Below are 21,576 nucleotides of genomic sequence, written 5' to 3' on the forward strand. Positions count from 1 at the left end.
AAAATCACCCAAAAGTCCAACAACCCAAAAGTCTCTGTCCCTGGTCAGTGCAGCCCCAGAGTTCAAAAGTATATCTATATACTGAGGCAGCCTGAGGCAGGGCGCAACAGTGTTAAGGGACACCTTACGTGGTCCAAGGCCAACTGCCCCTCCTCTCCATGGGGTTCTGCTGCAGCCTTCACTGTGAGCCACTCCACCAGCGGCTCCACTCCACCAGCCGTCCCGTGAGCCGCTCCAGCCGTTCCACGAACTGCTCCGCTCCGCCAGGTGTTCCTCAAGCTGATCCAGTCGTCCCGCAAACTGCGCTTCCAGCTGCTCAGCAACATATCTTCAGGTTCCCCCACCGCACTCAGTGATTTCAGTTCTCAGTAATTTTAGCTCTTTAGTGATTTCAGTTTCTAGTAGGGGAGCCTCAGTACTGGTGCTCCATTGGCCCAAAGTGAATTCAGCTCAGCAGCCTGTAACTAGCCTCCTAATAGAATTAAAATTAGCTCTGTAAAAAGCAACAGAGAGTCCTCTGGCACCTTTAAGACTAACAAATGTATTGGAGCATAAGCTTTCATGGGGGAATACCCACTTCATCAGACGCATTTCGTATTCACCCACAAAAGCTTATGCACCAATACATTTGTTAGTCTTAAAGGTGCCAAAGGACTCTCAGTTGCTTTTTACAGATCCAGACTAACACAGCTAGCCCTCTGAACATTATCTCTTATATTCCACAGTAGAGAGAGCAGGAGTTGCAATTGATATTTCAGATCCATACCATCAGGTACAAATACCTGTCCCCAGCCTCTCTCTAGTCACTGGGTTTTGGAACCCATGTCCCTTTTCTAGCAAGTGCTACTTAATTGATGACGAGTCCCTCTGTCATAAAACAGTTTCATTGTCCTTGATTCACATAAGCAGGGTAACAACACTTTATTCTTCCTGACCCAATAGCAGAAACTGGGGATCCCACAGCAGCCAAAATGACCATTTGGGCTCATGCTAAGTGGGGTGGGTGTGCCTATGCAAACAAGATCAGCCCCTGAAGTTCTTTTCCACAACTCGTCACAATTCACCACCAAATGTCAGCTCATCCTGATACTGCTTACACTCACATCCAATCTAGACCTCCCCCACAGAAACTTGAGACCATTGCTTCTTGTTCTGTCATCTGCCACCACTGAGAACAGCCTAGCTCCATCCTCTTTGGAACCCCCCTTCAGGTACTTGAAGGCTTCTACCAAATCCCTCCTCACTCCTCTCTTCTGCAGACTAAATAACCCCAGTTTCCTCAGCCTCTCCTCCTAAGTCATGTGCCCCAGCCCCCTAATCATTTTTACTGCCCTCCGCTGGACTCTCCAATTTGTCCACATCCCTTCTGTAGTGGGGAGACCAAAACTGGAAACAATACTCCAGGTGTGGCCTCACATAGAGGGGAATAATTACTTCCCTCGATCTGCTGGCAATGCTCCTACTAATACAGCCCAATATGCCGTTGGCCTTCTTGGCAAGAAGGGCACACTGCTGACTCATATACAGCTTCTTGTCCACTTTAATCCCCAGGTCCTCTTCTGCAGAACTGCTGCTTAGCCAGTTGGTCCCCAGCCTGTAGTGGTGCATGGGATTCTGCCTCCCTCTCTGGGTATATCAGAAGCAGGGTCATTCTTCCCTCAGGGAGGGACCTTCAGGCAGTTGCCCGGGGAGAGATCCTGCCTTCCCTCAAAGACTGCAAGGTAGAGGTCCTTGCTCTGCCTGGTCTGCCCACAAGTGAGCTGTTCTCCTCCCTTTTGAATGCTCCCCCAGTCTGTGCATCCCCTGCATGTGTTTTGGGGTGGGGCTGGCTGAGCCCAGGCCAGCTCCTTAGCCTCTTCTTGCCCAGTGTGGAGTTTGTAGTCCTCTTCACAAGTCCAAACTGAGGGAGAAAATCCCTTGAAGGTACAGCTTTCCATACTGTTAATGGCCCAAGCGCCTGTTTTTGCAAGTAGAGCTTTTTGTTATATCAGGTATATTGATGTAATGCTGCAGATGCATGTTTTGGGCAGCAAATTATTACCCTACCTAGCAGTGACAATGTGAATTTTGAATCCTTTTTTATCTTGGCTTCTCCTTAACTCCTTGGAAGGTGACTTTAGATGATGCTTCATGGAGCAGTCATTCTTTTATCCTGTGTCGTCCTCGCTTTTCTGTTGCCGGGCTTGGGAGGAGGGTTGGGGAGAATCCACTCAGTGGCCTGCGGAAGGATGCCTTCTAATCCAAAAGGTTGTTAATTTTCATCCTGATTTCCTTCCGCTCCTGGAAGGCGTAGTTCAGACTTTTTCAGGGAGCGTGAATTCTAGATGACTTTTTCAGATTTTTGGTTAGAAAGAACTTTTGTAGACCACCCACCCCCTGTCCCAGGTAGCTTACTATTGCATCATTGATATGCTGTTCACGCACCATTTCCCTAAATAGCTGCTCTGCGTACGATGACGGGATCCCACCATATGTCTTGAAAATTACTAGGTTTTCCAATATTTCTGAAATATTAAGGGTTTCCCCTGCCACAAAGTCAGAGCCAGTATTGGTAAATATCCCCAAAACACGACTTCAGGCAACCCTGCATTAGCCAGATTCAGCTTTTTAATTTTTTTGTATTGATTTAACGTAAAATCAACAGGTTGACGCACACTCAATTTGTGGAACCCCCGCGGACGGGTAGTACACAAAATATAGTCTCTGTTTCATTCTATTGGAAGACACTTGCATACCTGCTGGGCCAATCCTGCTGCTTGGGACTTCGGATACTACAAGTGGCCAGCAGTGGGCCAGAAGGAGGAGGACCATGCAGGAGCTTTTGGAGATGGGGAGGAGCAAAAAGCATCTTGCTTTCAAAATTACCAATGAGGAGAGGGACACGGTCCATGAAGAGAGATTGCTCCAGGGGTTCCTGGATGAAGAGAGCGGGGGCAGGGATTAGGACCGATTGCTCAGGGAGAGAATGCTGGATATGTGGGCCAGCAAGGTGGTTCATCCAGTTCATGTCACAGCGCCAGCATCAGTGCATGGGCCAGCTGCAATGTCTGCAGGTGTGCAGATCCATGTAGACATGACAGTGAAATGGTGTTCCTGGTACTGGTTCATAATGGTCAGAGGGTGGAGTTTATGGCAGGGCCAGTGAGCAAAATTACAGATGGGGTTTCTGTTCCAAGCTATTGACAGTTGTGTTTCTGAGAGAAAGATCCTCTAAGCCCTGTCCAAGAGATGTACGCCTGTCTCCAAGAGCAGTGAGGTGGCAGAGCACATAATGATTTATGCCATATACTGCCCTGAACTCTCCAGTTCCCTGATGAATGTTCTTCTGACACTTAATAGCTTGTATATTTTTGCTGTAGCAATTATTCAGATGCTTAGCCAAATCGGCCAGGTCCCACTCTCACGTAGTTCTTCACTTTCCCCGTCTCTGAAGGGGGGAGAATCCTGACTCATATTCAGAAAGTGTTTGATCCTCTGCTCTGGCTTTCCAAGTCCCTGCCCTCCTTGCCCAACCCTGGCCTCTGCCCTATTCCCCAAACTTCCATGCCCATGTTAGTGCCTGTCTCACCCCCCAACCTGCAAGGTTTCATACACAGTCTCCTGCCAGTAAACGGAAGCTGCCCCTGGCTCTGGAGCTGCAATCATAGGTGCCAACTCCATGGGTGCTCCGGGGCTGGAGCACCCATGGGGGAAAATGGTGGGTGCTTAGCGCCCACCCCCTATCAGCACCTCTCCCGCCCATCAGCGGGCCCCACAGATCAGCGCCTCCCCGCCCTCCCCACGTCTCCCATCCACCGTGAACAGCTGTTTTGCAGTGTGCAGGAGGCTGTGAGGGGAGGACACGGCGTGCTCAGGGGAGGAGGAAGCGGAGTGGGGGTGGGGCCGGGGCCTTGAGGGAAGGGATGGAGTGGAGGTGGGGCCTGGGGCGGAGCCGAGGGTCGAGCACCCCCTAGCACTTTGAAAAGTCATCGCCTGTGGCTGCAATTGTATATCCTGAGCACTGTCCTGTACCATGTTCACCCTCTACAAGTAGATCATCAACTTCCATTTCTGTCCCAAGTGCAAGGTGGCCTCAGGTCCCTGCTCCCTCAGGCACCTGGAGCTGCTGAGATGGGGATGAGGTTGGCAGAGCATGAGAACAGCCCATGAGGTTAAGAAATGGCAGGGAGAGCCTTTTCCCTCCAGGGGAGATTAGGTTGTTCCTCTGTGCACAGTCCTTTCTTTTCTCCTGCTGTGCTTTGGTTCCTGGACTCTGCCTAGAAGCCCAGCTCCCATCCCTCGCAGGTTGGCTGTTCCATACCCTGCTGTGTACCTAAACTGCCCTGTCTTTCTCTCCTAGGGTCTTGTCCTAAGTGCTCAGCCTGGCCCCTTCCTGGCTTGTCCCTGACCTTTAAAGGACTATCCAAGCCCCGCCCAGGCCTGCTCCCCTTGGGGGTCTCTCTCCTGGCTGAGCACAGGCTGCCCTTATATCTCCCAGCAGACCTGGATACTAGTCACATGCTGCTTCTTGTCATGTGACCCCTTCACCTGGGGAGTTGCAAAACCTGGGTTAGGTGCAGTTGAGCTCCAACCCCTTTTCTGCCATCTGACCCTGGGACAGGCTGAAACTGGAAACTTGTGGGCTAACAGTAACTGTTTGCTATGAAAGGTGCTGAAAATACAATGGAAGAGGCAATCCTTTGGACTGGAATGAAATTATTCCAATGGATAGAGAATGAGGGAAAATAGGCCAGAATTATTTTCCTAGCAGCAGAAAAATGTTAAGGTCAGAAAGGACCATTCTATCCATCTAGTCGGCCCTCCTGTATAACACAGGCCCTAGAATGTCACCGAGTGGTTCCTCCAGCAAACCCATGACATGTGACGGAGACAGAGCACGTCTTTTGAAAAGACATCCACATGCATTAGAGCCAACTGGCTGACAGAAAAGCTTTCTTCTGCGGTGACCTGAAGTTAATGGACATGGAGAAGAAGGAAACCTCTACTCGGGCTGTGACTGAAGTTGGAGTAGAGAGGCCAGGAGAACCAGGGCTAGGGCCCAGGTTTGGCTATCAGAAGACCTACCGTTTTCTATTCCTGGCTTTTTGACCATGAGTGAATCTCTTTGTCGCCACGTGCCTCAGTTTCTCCAACCATAAAATAGAGTTAATCAAAGTTTCATTTATTAATCTCATTTTACAGGGTGGGAGACTGAGACACAGTTGGGGCCTATCTACACTCTAGGTCTATAGCCCATTTATAAGCTGCTGACTCCCACATGTTGCTCAGAGCCTATCGACAACACAACTCCTAAGCATGTTTGTTCTGTGCTTAGCTCCTATGGAACAGCTGGGCTGGACGGCCTTTTCTCACTATGCTGTGGGGAGCAGGTACTGGACACTAGAGATCTGAAGAGGCTCTCAAGGACTAATTCTTGAAAATAATTGTTATTAATGAACTAGAAGCCAATATAAAATCACTGCTGATAACATTGGTGGATGACAAAATACTGGCAGAGTGGTAATTACTGATGAGAACAGGGCATAATAAGGACTGCTGGGTCCCATCCATGGCTCTGACACTTGGTGTGACCCTGAGCCGGTAGCTTTCCCCCCTGTAACGATGCTGGTTCTGTCGGGACCCAACTGAGAGTGCCAATTCAGGACAAATTGCTAAAACAGGGCAGTTACAGCCCAAGGCTGGGGCTTTTCCACCTCTAAGGCAAACCAAACCAGCCAGACAGTGAAGACTTTGGTCTCACCCCACTGGCTAACCACAAGTCATACAAGCAATTCCCTTAGACACTCCAGTTTCCCAGTATCACCACCAGTGCCATTCGTTATGGGGACAAATGGTTATGAAAACCAATACCCCAATAAAACAAAAAAAGTTCTCTCGATCCCAAAGGACCAAGCCGCAGATCAATATACAAATCAGATCTTAACCACAAATCACGCTGTTGCCAATCCTTTAGAATCTAAAATCTAAAGGTTTATTCATAAAAGGAAAAAGATATAGATGAGAGCTAGAATTTGTTAAATGGAATTGATTACATACAGTAATGGCAAAGTTCTTGGTTCAGGCTTGTAGCAGTGATGAGATAAACTGCAGGTTCAAAATCAAGTCTCTGGAACATCCCCAGCTGGGATGGGTCCTTGTTTAGAGCTTCAGTTTGTAGAAAAGTCCCTCCAGAGGTAAGAAGCAGGATTGAAGACAAGATGGAGGAGAGGCATCAGCCTTTTATAGTCTTTTCCAGGTATAAGAACACCTCTTTGTCCTTACTGTGGAAAATAACAGCAAAATGGAGTCTGGAGTCACATGGGCCAGTCCCTGCATACTTTGCTGAGTTGCAAGGCGTATCTACCTTCTCTCCATGGGTCAATTGTATAGCTGATGGTCCTTAATCGGCCATCAAGCAGGCTAGGCAGAGCTAACACCAACTTGTCTGGGATGTTTCTCAGAAGCATAGCATAAGTCTGAAATACAGACAGGATAGAGCCAATATTCATAACTTCAACTACAAAATTGATACACACATATAGACAGCATAATCATAACCAGCAAACCATAACCTTCTTAGACACCTCATTTGACCCCCTTTATACAAGATTTGGTGCCACTACAGGACTTTGGTTGCAACCATGTTCTATATGGTCCCATATTATATCAATAACGTCACACCGCCCCAGGCCCGTTTCCCATCAGTGGGGTTGGGGTCTCGTCCCTACAGCCAAGGAGGGTATGAGGTTTCATGAAGGTGTGTAAAGTGCCAGGATGTCAAGAGCCATACGTGAACCCTAATACTCTCTCAGTCCTCAAGGAGAGACCTTGAGAAGGAGACTTGCTGAGGCAAAGCCACAGGGGTCTCCGAGGTTTCCCTGGCCCTGTGCCCCGTCCTGCCTGGCTGATGTCAGCATCTCTCTGTGAGGTCACCACCTCCCCACCACCTTTTACCAATAGGCTGAGGTCCTGCAAAAGGCCTTTGTGAGGTCACTGCCACATCCACCCCTCCCCTGCAGTGCTGATGTCCTGTCCCTGGCCAGCCACATTGGATGTTTGAGCTACTCTCTGTGGATCACCCCACTCAAAGACATCCAGAGATGGAGAATCCACCACTTCCCTTGGTAGTTTGTTCCTGTGGTGAATCATCCTCGCTTCTGAATATGTGTGCCTTATTTGTAAAAGGAATTTGTCTCTTTTCATTTTCCAGCCCTGTGTCTTGTTATGCCTTTCCCTGCTTGATTAAAGAGCCCTTTAATACCCGATGTTTTTTTTTTTCCATTAAGGCACTTTAAAATTTCAGTGAGGTCACCCTTCCACCTTCTTTGGATAAGCTAAATAGGTTGAGCTCTGTCAATAGCTCACTAGAAGGCATTTTTCTCCAGCCCTCAGAACATTTAGTGGCTCTTTGCTGCCCCAGCTCCCATTTCTCAACATCTTTTTCAAATGAGAACACCAAAACTGGATGCAGTATTCCAATATCAGTCTCACTGATGTGTGTCACCTCCCTATCCTACTCACGGCTCTGCTTATACGTCTAATGATGGCTTTAGTTCTGTTCACCACACCACAGCATCACACTGGGAGCTCGTGTTGACTGGTTTGCCCAGTATGGCCCCTAAATCCCCTTCAGAGTCACTGCGTTCTGGATACACTTCCCCATTCTGTAGGTGTAGCCGGCATGGCTTTTTGCTAGGTACAGGACCTTGCATTTGGCTCGTTTCTTAAACTCCTCACTGAGGAAAAACAGAAATTGATTGATTGAGATCTCCTGTGATTACGAATTGAAAAGGAGTTTTAGAAATCTGTCATTGATCAACTTTTGGCTGAGTTTAAGAAACGAGTATCCCCTTCTGGCAGAAAAAGCTGCTGCAGTTTTGTTACCATTTTCAACTACATAGTTATACGAGAAAGCGTTTTCCTCGTATGCACATCTGAAAACCAAATACAGAAACAGACTTGATGCCGAACCAGACCTGAGACTTTATCTTTCTCCAATGGTTCCGGACTTCCAAGAGCTATGCAGAGGAAAGCAAATGCATCCTTCACACTGAGTCCAAAACCAGTGAGGGGGCAGAGCGCAGACTGGTTTATGCAATATACTGCACCTTTTCTGGCCAGCCTTTAACTCTCCAATTCCCCGATGAATGTTCTTCCGACACTTAATGGCTTTTTTATTTTTGCTCTAGCGATTATTCAGACGCTACGCCCAATTGGCTAGGTCCCGCTTCCACGTGGTGCCTCTCTTTCCCCCTCTCTGAAGTGGGGATAATCCTAACCGACAGTTAGACAGTGTTTGATCCTCAGATCTTGCTTCCCAAATCCCTGCCCTCCTTGACCAATACCGGCCTCTCCCTCATTTCCCCAAACTTCCATGCCTATGTTAGTGCCTGTCTCATCCCCCAACTGCAAGGTCTCATACACAGTTTCTTTCCAGCAGCTTTGGAGCAAGAAACGCATGTACTGAGAGCTTCCCTTGAATGGTGTATTCACCGTGGGCATGAGAAAGGACAACACTCATATTCAGGTAGAACATCAACCTCCACCTCTGTGCCAGCAGCAGGATGGCCTCTGGTCTCTGCTCCCTCGGACCGCTGGAGCTACTGAGAGGTGGGGTTGGCAGTGCATGAGAATGGCCCATGAGGTTAAGAAATGGCAGGAAGAGCCTCTTCCCTCCATGGGGCTTTACGTTGTCCCTCCATGGGCAATCCTTTCTTTCCGCAGTCTGTGCTTTGGTTCCTGGCTTCTGCCAGGAAGCCCAGCTCCCATCCCTAGCAGCTTGGCTGTTCCATACCTTGCAGTGCACCAGGCCCTCTGCAGAGAGCTGCTCTGGGCAAGGTCTGCAGAGCCAGTAGTCATCCTGGAAGGTGTAGCCACAGGTTCCATAACCCTGACCCATGGTCTCCCTCCGCTGACAGGCTCTGAACAAGGCCTTCCAAGAGACATGGATGATGAGCTCTAGATCCTGCTGACAGCACCCTCCAGCCCAGACAAACTCTAGCACATCTTGGAGGTGAGCAGAATGGGGAGGTGCAGCAGGGGTTTTACTGAAAAACTGAGTGTAGCACTGGGAGCAGCGTCTGATGTTTTACTGTCTAAAAGGTTTGCTTCCTAGAATGAACACTCATTGAGTGGGGTGATCCACAGGGAGTAGCTCAAACCTCCAGAGTGTCTGGCCAGCGGCAGGACGTTAGCACTGCAGGGGAGGGGTGGGTAGGCTGACCAGATAGCAAGTGTGAAAAACCGGGACAGGGAGTGAGGGGTAATAGGAGCTGTCCCTCCAGCACCACCCATCCCCCATTCGCTGACCCGGGGAGACCCCTGCCCCTCCCATGTCTCTGTCCTCCCTCCAGCTGCTGGGCACCATGTCTCGCTCACCACAATTCTCTCCACCACAGCCACCTTGCAGCAATGAGGCTCCAGCGTGTCCTGTCCTTTGCTGTGCAGCAAGACACGCGGGGTGGATGGCGTGCAGAAACATGAGCTGCTGGGCCTCATCCTGCACCCACCAGGAGTGGGGTTAGGAGAGAGAAAGCCAGTTAGCCAGGAACCTCCCTGCCCCACCCACACCAGCTGCAGGACTCGGGCCTGAATGGGGGATAGTGGGGACCCAACCATTGTCCAAATCACCCACGACTCCTACACAAGCAGGGTCAGGAACTGGGGTTGTGACTGTGGGGAGAAGAGACCCTGGTTGGTGTGTGACAAACACCCCCACCTTGGGGATCCCAGGTCACGGAGGAGAAAGGTTCCATTAGGGGTGGTGGATCACTGGGGACAAGACCCTCTGCAGGGGATCGTGATGCTGGGAAGGGGCAGGACAATCTTGGTTCCAGCACAGTTGGGGAACGTTTGTACCTTTTCTCAGCCCTGGAGCTGCTCTCGGATGTTCTTGAGAGCAGCCTCCTCTGTGGCCATGTCCACCCATTCCTCCTCCTCCTTGTTCTCTGGGTCCCTGTGGGTCCCTGCACCAGGGAGAGAAGAGGACAGGGTGACTCCTGCTGCCACTCACGGGAAGGACAGGGACATGGTGGGGAAATGTGCCCCCTTCCACCTGCGGGACCTAGGGCAGATCGGGCACCACATTCCCCCCTCTCAGTGATGCCTTCAGCCCCCAACTCCTTCAGGAGCCCATAGCAAAGACACCCCACCACATACACTGTCCTGGACTCCCTGGGAGCTGCCTGCCCCCCAACCACAACTGGAGCACCAAGGACCAAAGTGGCAGCATCTAGTGTCAGTGGGGTCACGTGGCTCAGGCCAGACACCTGGGCTGGGGACCCGCCCCCATAGCACTGGTAGAGCACCTGGGCCCAGGGTGTTCACAGCCCCCTCGTCACCCCTCCCTGAGCGCAGCCTGGCTCCTCACCTGGAACAAAACAACGGCATCCATCGGCCTCGCTGCTGCCCGAGTCCCAGGCGCTGCTGCTGTCCCATGGGGAGCGGGCCAAGCTGCTTGTGCTGGGACAGGGATCATCCACCTCCTGCCCTGGAAAGGCTGGAAGGTCCTTAGCTATGCCTCTTGCTGGAATCTGGTCTGGGCTCCTGGGGCCGGTGCTGCCCACACAACGAGACCCAGAGACACCCTGCTTGGCTCCCCTCCTGGGCTGGGTCCTGCCTGCCCAGCTGCATCCAGGGCCCAGCTCCATTTTGGCCTGGCCAGTGCCTCTCCCACCTCGGCGCCTGCGCCGGGAGTGGGTTTCCCCAGAAGGCTGGGCATTTCCACCTCCTGGCCCGGCCAGGAGCTCCTTCCCCACTAGCAGGAACAGAGGGGCCGCTTTGCTCCTGGGGAAGATGGCAGGTGCTTCCAGAGGGGCCGCTTTGCTCCTGGGGAAGATGGCAGGTGCTTCCTTCAGGCTCTGGGGCCACCTGCAGAGCCTTCTTCCTGAACATCCTCAGGAGCCTGGCCATCCTGGAACCAAGCGGGGAGCAGGCGTGAGTCTGGGGTCAAGGCAGCCTCTCACTAACGGGTCTTTTTGGTCCCTCCCCATCCCTGCCCCAGGGATGCAGGGAGTGCAAGCTACACACACTGGCAGGAGTTCATTGCATGATCTGCTCCCAACGTTGCCCTTCGTCATCCCTGGTGCTGCAATAACTGGGCACTCCTCCTTTTTGAGCACTTGGGTCAGTCACAAAAACCAGCAGTCACTTTGGACAAGCAGCTCCCTCCTGCCATCGCAGGCCACACTCCCCCCATCCCCTAGGCTAGAGAAGGAACAGAACCCAGGAGTCCCGACTTCTCCGGCGAAACCATTTCCCAAGTCAAAGTCCCTAGGCATAGCAAGCCCAGGGCCCCCTCGTTTCCCATTGATTTCCATGCTCAGCAGCTCATAGGGTCTGGCCCAGAGACTCTCAGCCTGGGGAACCGTCTCCCACAAAGGAAGGGCTGGGAACCCCATTGCTGGGACCTTTCCAAACACATTGGAGATGGCTCTGGAGAAGCTGTGACGTTATTGATATAATCTGGGACCATATAGATCATTGTTGCAACCATGGTCCTGTAGTGGCACCAAATCTTGTATAAAGGGGATCAAATGAGGTGTCTAAGACAAGGTTATGGTTTACTGTTTATGATTATTCTGTCTATATGTGTGTATCAATTTTGTAAGTGAAGTTATGAATATTGGCTCTATACTGTCTGTATTTCAAACTTATGCTATGCTTCTGGGAGACTTCCCAGACAAGTTGGTGTTAGCTCTGCCTAGTCTGCTTGATGGCCCATTAAGGACCATTAGCTATACAATTGACCCATGGAGAGAAGGCAGATGCGCCTTGCAACTCAGCAAAGTATGCAGGGACTGGCCCATGTGACTCCAGACTCCATTTTGCTGTAATTTTCCACAGTAAGGACAAAGAGGTGTTCTTATACCTGGAAAAGACTATAAAAGGCTGATGCCTCTCCTCCATCTTGTCTTCAATCCTGCTTCTTACCTCTGGAGGGACTTTTCTACAAACTGAAGCTCTAAACAAAGGACTGAGGACCCATCCCAGCTGGCAATGTTCCAGAGACTTGATTTTGTACCTGCCATTTATCTCATCACTGCTACAAGCCTGAACCAAAAACTTTGCCATTACTGTATGTAATCAATTCCATTTAACAAATTCTAGCTCTCATCTATATCTTTTTCCTTTTATGAATAAACCTTTAGATTTTAGATTCTGAAGGATTGGCAACAGCGTGATTTGTGGGTAAGATCTGATTTGCATATTGACCCGGATCTGGGGCTTGGTCCTTTGGGATCGAGAGAACCATTTTTTTTTATTGGGGTATTGGTTTTCATAACCGTTTGTCCCCATAACAAGTGGCACTGGTGGTGATACTGGGAAACTGGAGTGTCTAAGGGAATTGCTTGTGTGACTTGTGGTTAGCCAGTGGGATGAGACCAAAGTCTTCACTGTCTGGCTGGTTTGGTTTGCCGTAGAGGTGGAAAAGCCCCAGCCTTGGGCTGTAACTGCCCTGTTTTAGCAATTTGTCCTGAATTGGCACTCTCCGTTGGGTCCTGACAGAACCAGCATCGTTACAGGGGGGAAAGCTACCGGCTCAGGGTCACACCAAGTGTCAGAGCCATGGATGGGACCCAGCAGTCCTTATTTCCAGGCCCCTTCACTAACCTCTGCTGCACACTCCCTCCCACAGCTGGCCATTACAACCAGGCCCTCATGTCCGGTCCCCCTGCCTTTGAGAGGGAGAGTGCTCTGCTGTAGTGACTGGACCAGGGTATTGGGAGGCAGGACTCCTGGGTTCCATTGCTGGTTTTCTTTTTCCTGTGGGACTTTGGGCAAGTTGCTCCCCGTCTCAGTGCTAAGCAGCATCTGACCATTAAAGGTCAGAGCATATTGCCCAGGAGGAGGAGTGTTTGGCTCTGGGGTTTCACTTCAGCCCAGTCTATTGAGAGGAGCCCAGCCTGGAGTTTGGCTGAAGGAGACCAATTCTCCAATTTGTTTAGGGCGTTTTGAATTTCAAACGGATTGCTTAATCATTTGTTCCAGTATCTTTCCAGACATAGAAGTGAGATTGGCTAGTCTGTAAGTCCCAGGGTTCTGTTTGTTCCCCTTTTAAAGATAGGTCCTGTCTTGTTAATGGATGGGAAGATGTTCTTTTTCTGGGATCTCAGAAGAGAACTGGTGCATGGCACCTGGTTTATTAAAGCCACAAAAATTGAGCCAGGAACCTCTTCTCGCTCCTGGCAAAGAGCCCCAGGTGACTAAAATAGTGGGACTCACATCCCTGAATGGGCTTTAAAAAAAACAATGGTTAAAATTTGGCCCCAACCATTTCTTGTTTCCGCAGACTAAACATTTTAGCAAAGTTTAGAATTCCTTGGTGCTCAACACCTGGGAACACCCTTTCTCCTTCACAGAGGGCTTTAACGCCCCTTATCTCACCCAGGCTCACTGCTGCCCAGAGTTAGAGAACTGTCCCTATTCCCATGGGACAAACGGGCATCCTGAGGTACAGAGAAAGGAAGCGACCTACCCAAGGCGCTGGCAGAGCCAGAAAGAGAAGCCACCAGTCCTGACTCCTTTTCTAACTAACAGACAAGAAACCCCCAAGAGGCAGGGATAGAGCCCAGGAATCCAGATGGTGGGAAAATTTTCATGGAAACCATTTTCTGTCAGAAAATCCCATTCAGACTAAACCTTTTTGTTTCTTGAAATTGAAACAAGTTGGATGAAAATTCTTTGCAAAAATATTTGTTTGCAAAACGAAAGCATCTCCTGTTCGTCACAGTGTGTTAAATTGTCTCATTGCACACAAAGAGGAGACACTGTGGTCTAGACACTTAGATGAGATGCTTCAGTCTGAGCTAAGTAGTTGTTGCTCTTAACAATTTGAAAATAATAAAATACAAATAAAATAGAATCTTTCAGCTATTATCTTATGTCATAATCTGATACGACTCAACGTGATAGGACACCTCATATTCTGCACTGCTCCTAGTGACACTCTCCAATGGATCCCCATCCTCTACCCACTGTGAGGTAGGTAGGAGCGGATTATTATCTCTACTTGACAGAGGGAGAAACTAAGGCTGAGAAAGGAGAAGTGACTTGTCTTAGGTCCCACAGCCAGTCAGTGGCAGAGTTGGGAATAGGACCCAAGAGTCCTGACTTTCAAATTAACCATCACATCTTGAATTTCATACATTGAATGTCCTGAATAAAGTGTTCTGAAATGAACTACAAACCAACAATTGTTCATAATAATTATTCAGCAAGTATTTTAGGAGAACTGGAATGTTAGAGAGAATCATCAACTCCTCAGAGACAATTAGTGCAGAGAAGCAGCAAAATTAGTCAAACATATCACTGGTTCTGACTTATTTACTTGGTCTTAAAAGAGAACAACAAGGATCTGAGTCTCCTCCCTGACAATAGCCCCCTGCTCAGCCAATCACGGTGGAGACTGAGGATTCTCACCAAAGAGCCTAAAGGATGGCCCAGGTGACTGTTAGAGCACTATTTCAGCCCCATCTTTTTGGGTGGGCCTCCCACAATGGAAGCTGCAGAGCAACCCCCATCTTCCCCACACACAGCCCTCCTGGTGGTGGGAGGGGAACAGGGGAAAGGACAAAAGAAGCAAGAGAAGAAGAGAAAGGGAGGAAAAGGGAAAACAAAAAGGACAAACCCCAATGTCCCTAGTGATTCTAAGGGTGGGGAAATAGTCCTAGGTGGGAAATAAAATTCTGCCACCTTAAGCTAGTGTTTTCCATGCCTAGAATTAAACCGGCACCAGGAGAATCAGACTGAACAGGTTCCAATCTTCTTGGAGGCTCTTACCTTCTAAACAGGAACGTCTGTTTTCTAGTAAAATCAGTAAAAGGAAAGGAGAAAACTTGAAAAAGGTTCCTCCTCGCGCTCATGTACGTGAACCCTGTAGTAGTCTTCATAAAAAGACAAAAAGTTGGGGAATGTAGTAAGTGAAGGCCCTAATGAAGGCCCAGTATTAGGCCTGAGGCCTGAACCAAACTAAAGTAATGGTCAAGACTTTGCTAACATAAAGCAAAGTTAAGCTGTGAGCAAGAGGCAGGCCCTGCTCAGAGAAGCTGGCAAGAAAAGGGCTGATGCTGCATAAATATATATTCACCTCGCATAGTTAAAGTATAAACATGGTACCAAGATACACTATATCGGGACATTCCACAGATAACATGAAACAGGTCGACCCACCCCAGTGACAGAGGCAAAAGGGTAAAATGATGGATAGAGTTGTTTTGATCGAACCAACATGTACAAGGTGCGAGGCGGTACCTTACTGCGTAGAGGGGTTGTACCTTGCTACGTAGAGGGGTTGCACCTCAATACGTCAGGAGTGATGTGTAACTTGTTTGTACCTGTGTATAAGAATGTATCCCTGGGGTGGTGTCTTTGTCTGGCCACGGGGGCAGTGGAAAGTCCCGCCACTGAGCCGGGTCCTTGCCAAGAGGCACTTTCTCGTAGTATGCCTTGAGTTAGGCTCAGAAACCTACAGGGAACTGCAATTGTGTCCGAGGTCGCAATAAACCTACTCAACGTGATTTTGCATCTCACTAGACTCTGTGGTTATTGGGGGTTCTCTTCGGGTCTGCTGGGTCAGCTATCTGCGCAGAGCTGGGCCAGCACACAGGGGGAACACACGCATGCAGCCGAGTGATATCAACATAGGAGAAAGCAGAGCACCACACCGGTAGCATCGCACAACACTGGTGACCCCGACCGCTGATCTGGTGAGTAAGCAAAACTGCTGTGGTAAGAATCGCTATCTAACATGGCAGTAAACCTCGAGCTAGGGAACCCCCTTATTCCCTCCCTTATGATCCCCACAGAGTTTGATAACTCTTGGACCCGCTGGATTGCCAGTAAGGGGTGTCCATATGAATTTAAAAAAGAGAGTGGGGAAACATGGACTGTTTTATGTAGAGCGATGGTAGAAACCAAGGCTCTGAGAAACAGTAATAAGAGTAAAAAAGCAAGAATTTTGCAACTCATGTCTATGGCAGTGAGATGGCTCAGACAGCATGCTGGCCAAACAAGTAACAGAAAAAACAGGAGACGTAGAAGAGGTAACCCGGGCAGTCAAGCACTGGAAAGCCCAAGCTCTGTTAGCAGGGCAACAGGCGGTCCAAACTCATAATATGCTCGAGCAAGTAAAGCAGGAAAATAAAAAATTGGAAACAGCTGTAAAAAACCTGCAGAAGCAAAAAGCACCGTCCCCTGGGGTTCAGTGTCCTTCAAGTGCTTTTACGGTGCCTGATGAATGGGGACAGAAATGGAAACAGGTGGCTCTTGCCAAGTTAAGAGATGGAACATGGGACAGTTGGGATGGATGCTGCAATGGGGACATGTGGAATGACTCTGTTAAAATATCCTGCCATGACCCATGGGCAGGGGCTACCGCACCGCAACCGCCACCTTATGATGTAAGCCAGGTTCTGGGCAAGCCCTCCCCGAAACCTAGATCAATTCCAGTAAAGACAGGAGAAATGGGTGAAGATGGGACTGCAAGCCCTAGTGAAAATCATATTACCCACTTTACCCTTGATAAAACCCCATGCACTCCTCCCCCAAATAGCCACCCCACTTTAAGGTTATGGGAGGCAATGAAAACTGAAACAAAAAAATTAGCTGATCATTTAAAAGATCCATGGCCCCACCATGCCTATGCAGACAGGGAAAGGGATCACGAATCCAAAGACACCACCAAAAATACCCCCCACAAACCACGCGTGAGCGGCTTAACAGCCAGGCTCGACGCTTTAAAAATTAATGAATTAACTGCACTAGCCGGAGCTGTTGGACCTCCCCCATCTGACAAACTGCTCAGACAGGAAAAGGAATTCAAATTTTCCCGGGGCTTTTCCTGTGTGGCTGGTCAGAGCATCCGAGCTCGGACTGCTGTCCAGAGCGTCAACAGAGTGGTGCACTCTGGGATAGCTCCCGGAGCTATTAGCGTCGATTTCCATCCACACCCACCCTAATTCGACATGGCCATGTCGAATTTAGCGCTACTCCCCTCGTCGGGGAGGAGTACAGAAGTCGAATTAAAGAGACCTCTATGTCGAACTAAATAGCTTCGCGGTGTGGACGGGTGCAGGGTTAATTCGATGTAACGGCGCTAACTTCGACATAAACGCCTAGTGTAGACCAGGCCTTAGTGTATTCCTAATGGGGATCCAGGTCCTGACAGTCATGGTTTTAATAGGAATGTGTTGCTATATGATCCGTCAAACAAGAGGCGCCAAGTTACAAGGTCGAGTGGATAAGGGAACGGAAATGGCAATCAATACTGCAGTTGTACACCCAAATAATCACTTCATAGAGTAAGGAGTTAAGGCACAGTAATTAAATTGTATAATAATAAGTTTGTTAAAGTATATAAGGTAATAGATTTAAGATATATTTCATATACATATACTCACATTTATATAATATTAATAGATAAGTCATTTATTTTATAACCAATATATAAGTCATATATTGCACTTATATATATAACGCACTACGCGTTTAAGCATCTGTGCAACATCATCATTAAAACCGAGGGTATGACAGTTGAGGGGCCCCAGAAGGGTTTGTACCAAAATTGGTTCCTGCAACATGTCAATTCCTACTGCTTTGAGTAACTGCTCGCCTTTAAGGAGCCATGCCATAAACTTATTGAAATTGTCAGATGGGGGAGGTCCAACAGCTCCGGCTAATGCAGTTAATTCATTAATTTTTAAAGCGTCGAGCCTGGCTGTTAAGCCGCTTCCGCGTGGTTTGTGGGGGGTATTTTTGGTGGTGTCTTTGGATTTGTGATCCCTTTCCCTGTCTACGCACTACGTAGAGGCCGACCCATCCCAATGACAGGGGCAAAAGGGTAAAATGATGGATAGAGTTGTTTTGATCAAACCAACATGTACAAGGTGCGAGGCGGCACCTTACTACATAGAGGGGTTGTACCTTGCTACGTAGAGGGGTTGCACCTCAATACGTCAGGAGTGATGTGTAACTTGTTTGTACCTGTGTATAAGAATGTATCCCTGGGGTGGTGTCTTTCTCCGGACACGGGGGAAGTGGAAAGTCCCGCCACTGAGCCGGGTCCTTGCCAAGAGGCACTTTCTCCTAGAATGCCCCGAGTTAGGCTCTGAAACCTACAGGGAACTGCAATTGTGTCCGAGGTCGCAATAAACCTACTCGACGTGATTTTGCATCTCACTAGACTCTGTGGTTATTGGGGGTTCTCTTCGGGTCTGCTGGGTCAGCTATCTGCGCAGAGCTGGGGTAGCACACAGAGGAAACACACACACGCAGCCGAGTGATATCAACATAAGAGAAAGCAGAGCACCACACCGGTAGCATCGCACAACAAACCCTAATACTCTCTCAGTCCTCAAGGAGAGACCTCGAGAAAGATACTTGCTGAGACAAAGCCACAGGGGTCTCTGAGGTTTCCCTGGCCCTGTGCCCCTGTCCTGCCTGGCTGATGTCAGCATCTCTCTGTGAGGTCACCATCTCCCCACCACCTTTTACCAATAGGCAGAGGTTCTGCAAAAGGCCTTTGTGAGGTCACTGCCACACTCACCCCTCCCCTGCAGTGCTGATGTCCTGTAGCTGGCCAGCCACATTGGATGTTTGAGCTACTCTCTGTGGATCACCCCACTCAAAGACATCCAGAGATGGAGAATCCACCACTTCCCTTGGTAGTTTGTTCCTGTGGTGAATCATCCTCGCTTCTGAATATGTGTGCCTTATTTGTAAAAGGAATTTGTCTCTTTTCATTTTCCAGCCCTGTGTCTTGTTATGCCTTACCCTGCCAGATTAAAGAGCCCTTTAATACCCGATGTTTTTTTTTCCATTAAGGCACTTCAAAATTTCAGTGAGGTCACCCTTCCACCTTCTTTGGATAAGCTAAATAGGTTGAGCTCTGTCAATAGCTCACTAGAAGGCATTTTTCTCCAGCCCTCAGAACATTTAGTGGCTCTTTGCTGTCCCAGCTCCCATTTCTCAACATCTTTTTCAAATGAGAACACCAAAACTGGATGCAGTATTCCAATATCAGTCTCACTGATGCTGTGTCAACTCCCTATCCTACTCACGGCTCTGCTTATACGTCTAAAGATGGCTTTAGCTCTGTTCACCACACCACAGCATCACACTGGGAGCTCGTGTTGCCTGGTTTGCCCAGTATGGCCCCTAAATCCCCTTCAAAGTCACTGCGTTCCTTGATACACTTCCCCATTCTGTAGGTGTAGCCGGCATGGCTTGTTGCTAGGTATAGGACCTTGCATTCGGCTCGTTTCTTAAACTCCTCACTGAGGAAAAAGAGAAATTGATTGATTGAGATCTCCTGTGATTACGAACTGAAAAGGAGTTTTAGAAATCTGTCATTGATCAACTTTTGGCTGAGTTTAAGAAACGAGTATCCCCTTCTGGCAGAAAAAGCTGCTGCAGTTTTGTTACCATTTTCAACAACATAGTTATACGAGAAAGCGTTTTCCTCGTATGCACATCTGAAAACCAAATACAGAAACAGACTTGATGCCGAACCAGACCTGAGACTTTATCTTTCTCCAGTGGTTTCGGACTTCCAAGAGCTATGCAGAGCAAAGCAAATGCATCCTTCACACTGAGTACAGAAGTCATTCTGAGGAAATTTAAACTTAAATCCCTGGAAATATTCATTTTTAGGAGGGGGTTCATGAGATTTCATAATTTAGTGAAAGGGGTTCGCAGGCTGTTAAAGTTTGGGAACCACTGCTCTAATCCCTCTCTCCAAGAGACGTACCCCCGTCTCCAAAACCAGTGAGGGGGCAGAGCGCAGACTGGTTTATGCAATATACTGCACCTTTTCTGGCCAGCCTTTAACTCTCCAATTCCCCGATGAATGTTCTTCCGACACTTAATGGCTTTTTTATTTTTGCTCTAGCGATTATTCAGACGCTACGCCCAATTGGCTAGGTCCCGCTTCCACGTGGTGCCTCTCTTTCCCCCTCTCTGAAGTGGGGATAATCCTAACCGACAGTTAGACAGTGTTTGATCCTCAGATCTTGCTTCCCAAATCCCTGCCCTCCTTGACCAATACCGGCCTCTCCCTCATTTCCCCAAACTTCCATGCCTATGTTAGTGCCTGTCTCATCCCCCAACTGCAAGGTCTCATACACAGTTTCTTTCCAGCAGCTTTGGAGCAAGAAACGCATGTACTGAGAGCTTCCCTTGAATGGTGTATTCACCGTGGGCATGAGAAAGGACAACACTCATATTCAGGTAGAACATCAACCTCCACCTCTGTGCCAGCAGCAGGATGGCCTCTGGTCTCTGCTCCCTCGGACCGCTGGAGCTACTGAGAGGTGGGGTTGGCAGTGCATGAGAATGGCCCATGAGGTTAAGAAATGGCAGGAAGAGCCTCTTCCCTCCATGGGGCTTTACGTTGTCCCTCCATGGGCAATCCTTTCTTTCTGCAGTCTGTGCTTTGGTTCCTGGCTTCTGCCAGGAAGCCCAGCTCCCATCCCTAGCAGCTTGGCTGTTCCATACCTTGCAGTGCACCAGGCCCTCTGCAGAGAGCTGCTCTGGGCAAGGTCTGCAGAGCCAGTAGTCATCCTGGAAGGTGTAGCCACAGGTTCCATAACCCTGACCCATGGTCTCCCTCCGCTGACAGGCTCTGAACAAGGCCTTCCAAGAGACATGGATGATGAGCTCTAGATCCTGCTGACAGCACCCTCCAGCCCAGACAAACTCTAGCACATCTTGGAGGTGAGCAGAATGGGGAGGTGCAGCAGGGGTTTTACTGAAAAACTGAGTGTAGCACTGGGAGCAGCGTCTGATGTTTTACTGTCTAACAGGTTTGCTTCCTAGAATGAACACTCATTGAGTGGGGTGATCCACAGGGAGTAGCTCAAACCTCCAGAGTGTCTGGCCAGCGGCAGGACGTTAGCACTGCAGGGGAGGGGTGGGTAGGCTGACCAGATAGCAAGTGTGAAAAACCGGGACAGGGAGTGAGGGGTAATAGGAGCTGTCAAGGCTGCTTCCCCACTTTGAACTTTAGGGTACAAATGTGGGGGCCTGCATGAAAACTTCTAAGCTTAACTACCAGCTTAGATATGGTCCGCTGCCACCACTCCCAAAATGCTAATTCCCTTCCCTGGGTAGCCTTGAGAGACTCTTCACCAATTCCCTGGTGAATACAGATCCAAACCCCTTGGATCTTAAAACAAGGAGAAATTAACCATCCCCCTCCTTTCTCCCACCAACTCCTGGTGGATCAAGATCCAACCCCCTCGGATCTTAAAAACAAGGAAAAATCAATCAGGTTCTTAAAAAGAAGGCTTTTAATTAAAGAAAAAGGTAAAAATCATCTCTGTAAAATCAGGATGGAAAATAACTTTACAGGGTAATCAAACTTAAAGAGCCCAGAGGAATCCCTTCTAGCCTTAGGTTCAAAGTTACAGCAAACAGAGATAAACACTCTAGCAAAAAGGTACATTTACAAGTTGAGAAAACAAAGATAAAAACTAACACGCCTTGCCTGGCTGTTTACTTACAAGTTGGAAATATGAGAGACTTGTTCAGAAAGATTTGGAGAGCCTCGATTGATGTCTGGTCCCTCTCAGTCCCAAGAGCGAACAACCCCCAAAACAA

Source organism: Malaclemys terrapin, chromosome 2, assembly GCF_027887155.1.
Source record: "Malaclemys terrapin pileata isolate rMalTer1 chromosome 2, rMalTer1.hap1, whole genome shotgun sequence".
NCBI classification, from domain to species: Eukaryota; Metazoa; Chordata; order Testudines; family Emydidae; genus Malaclemys; species Malaclemys terrapin.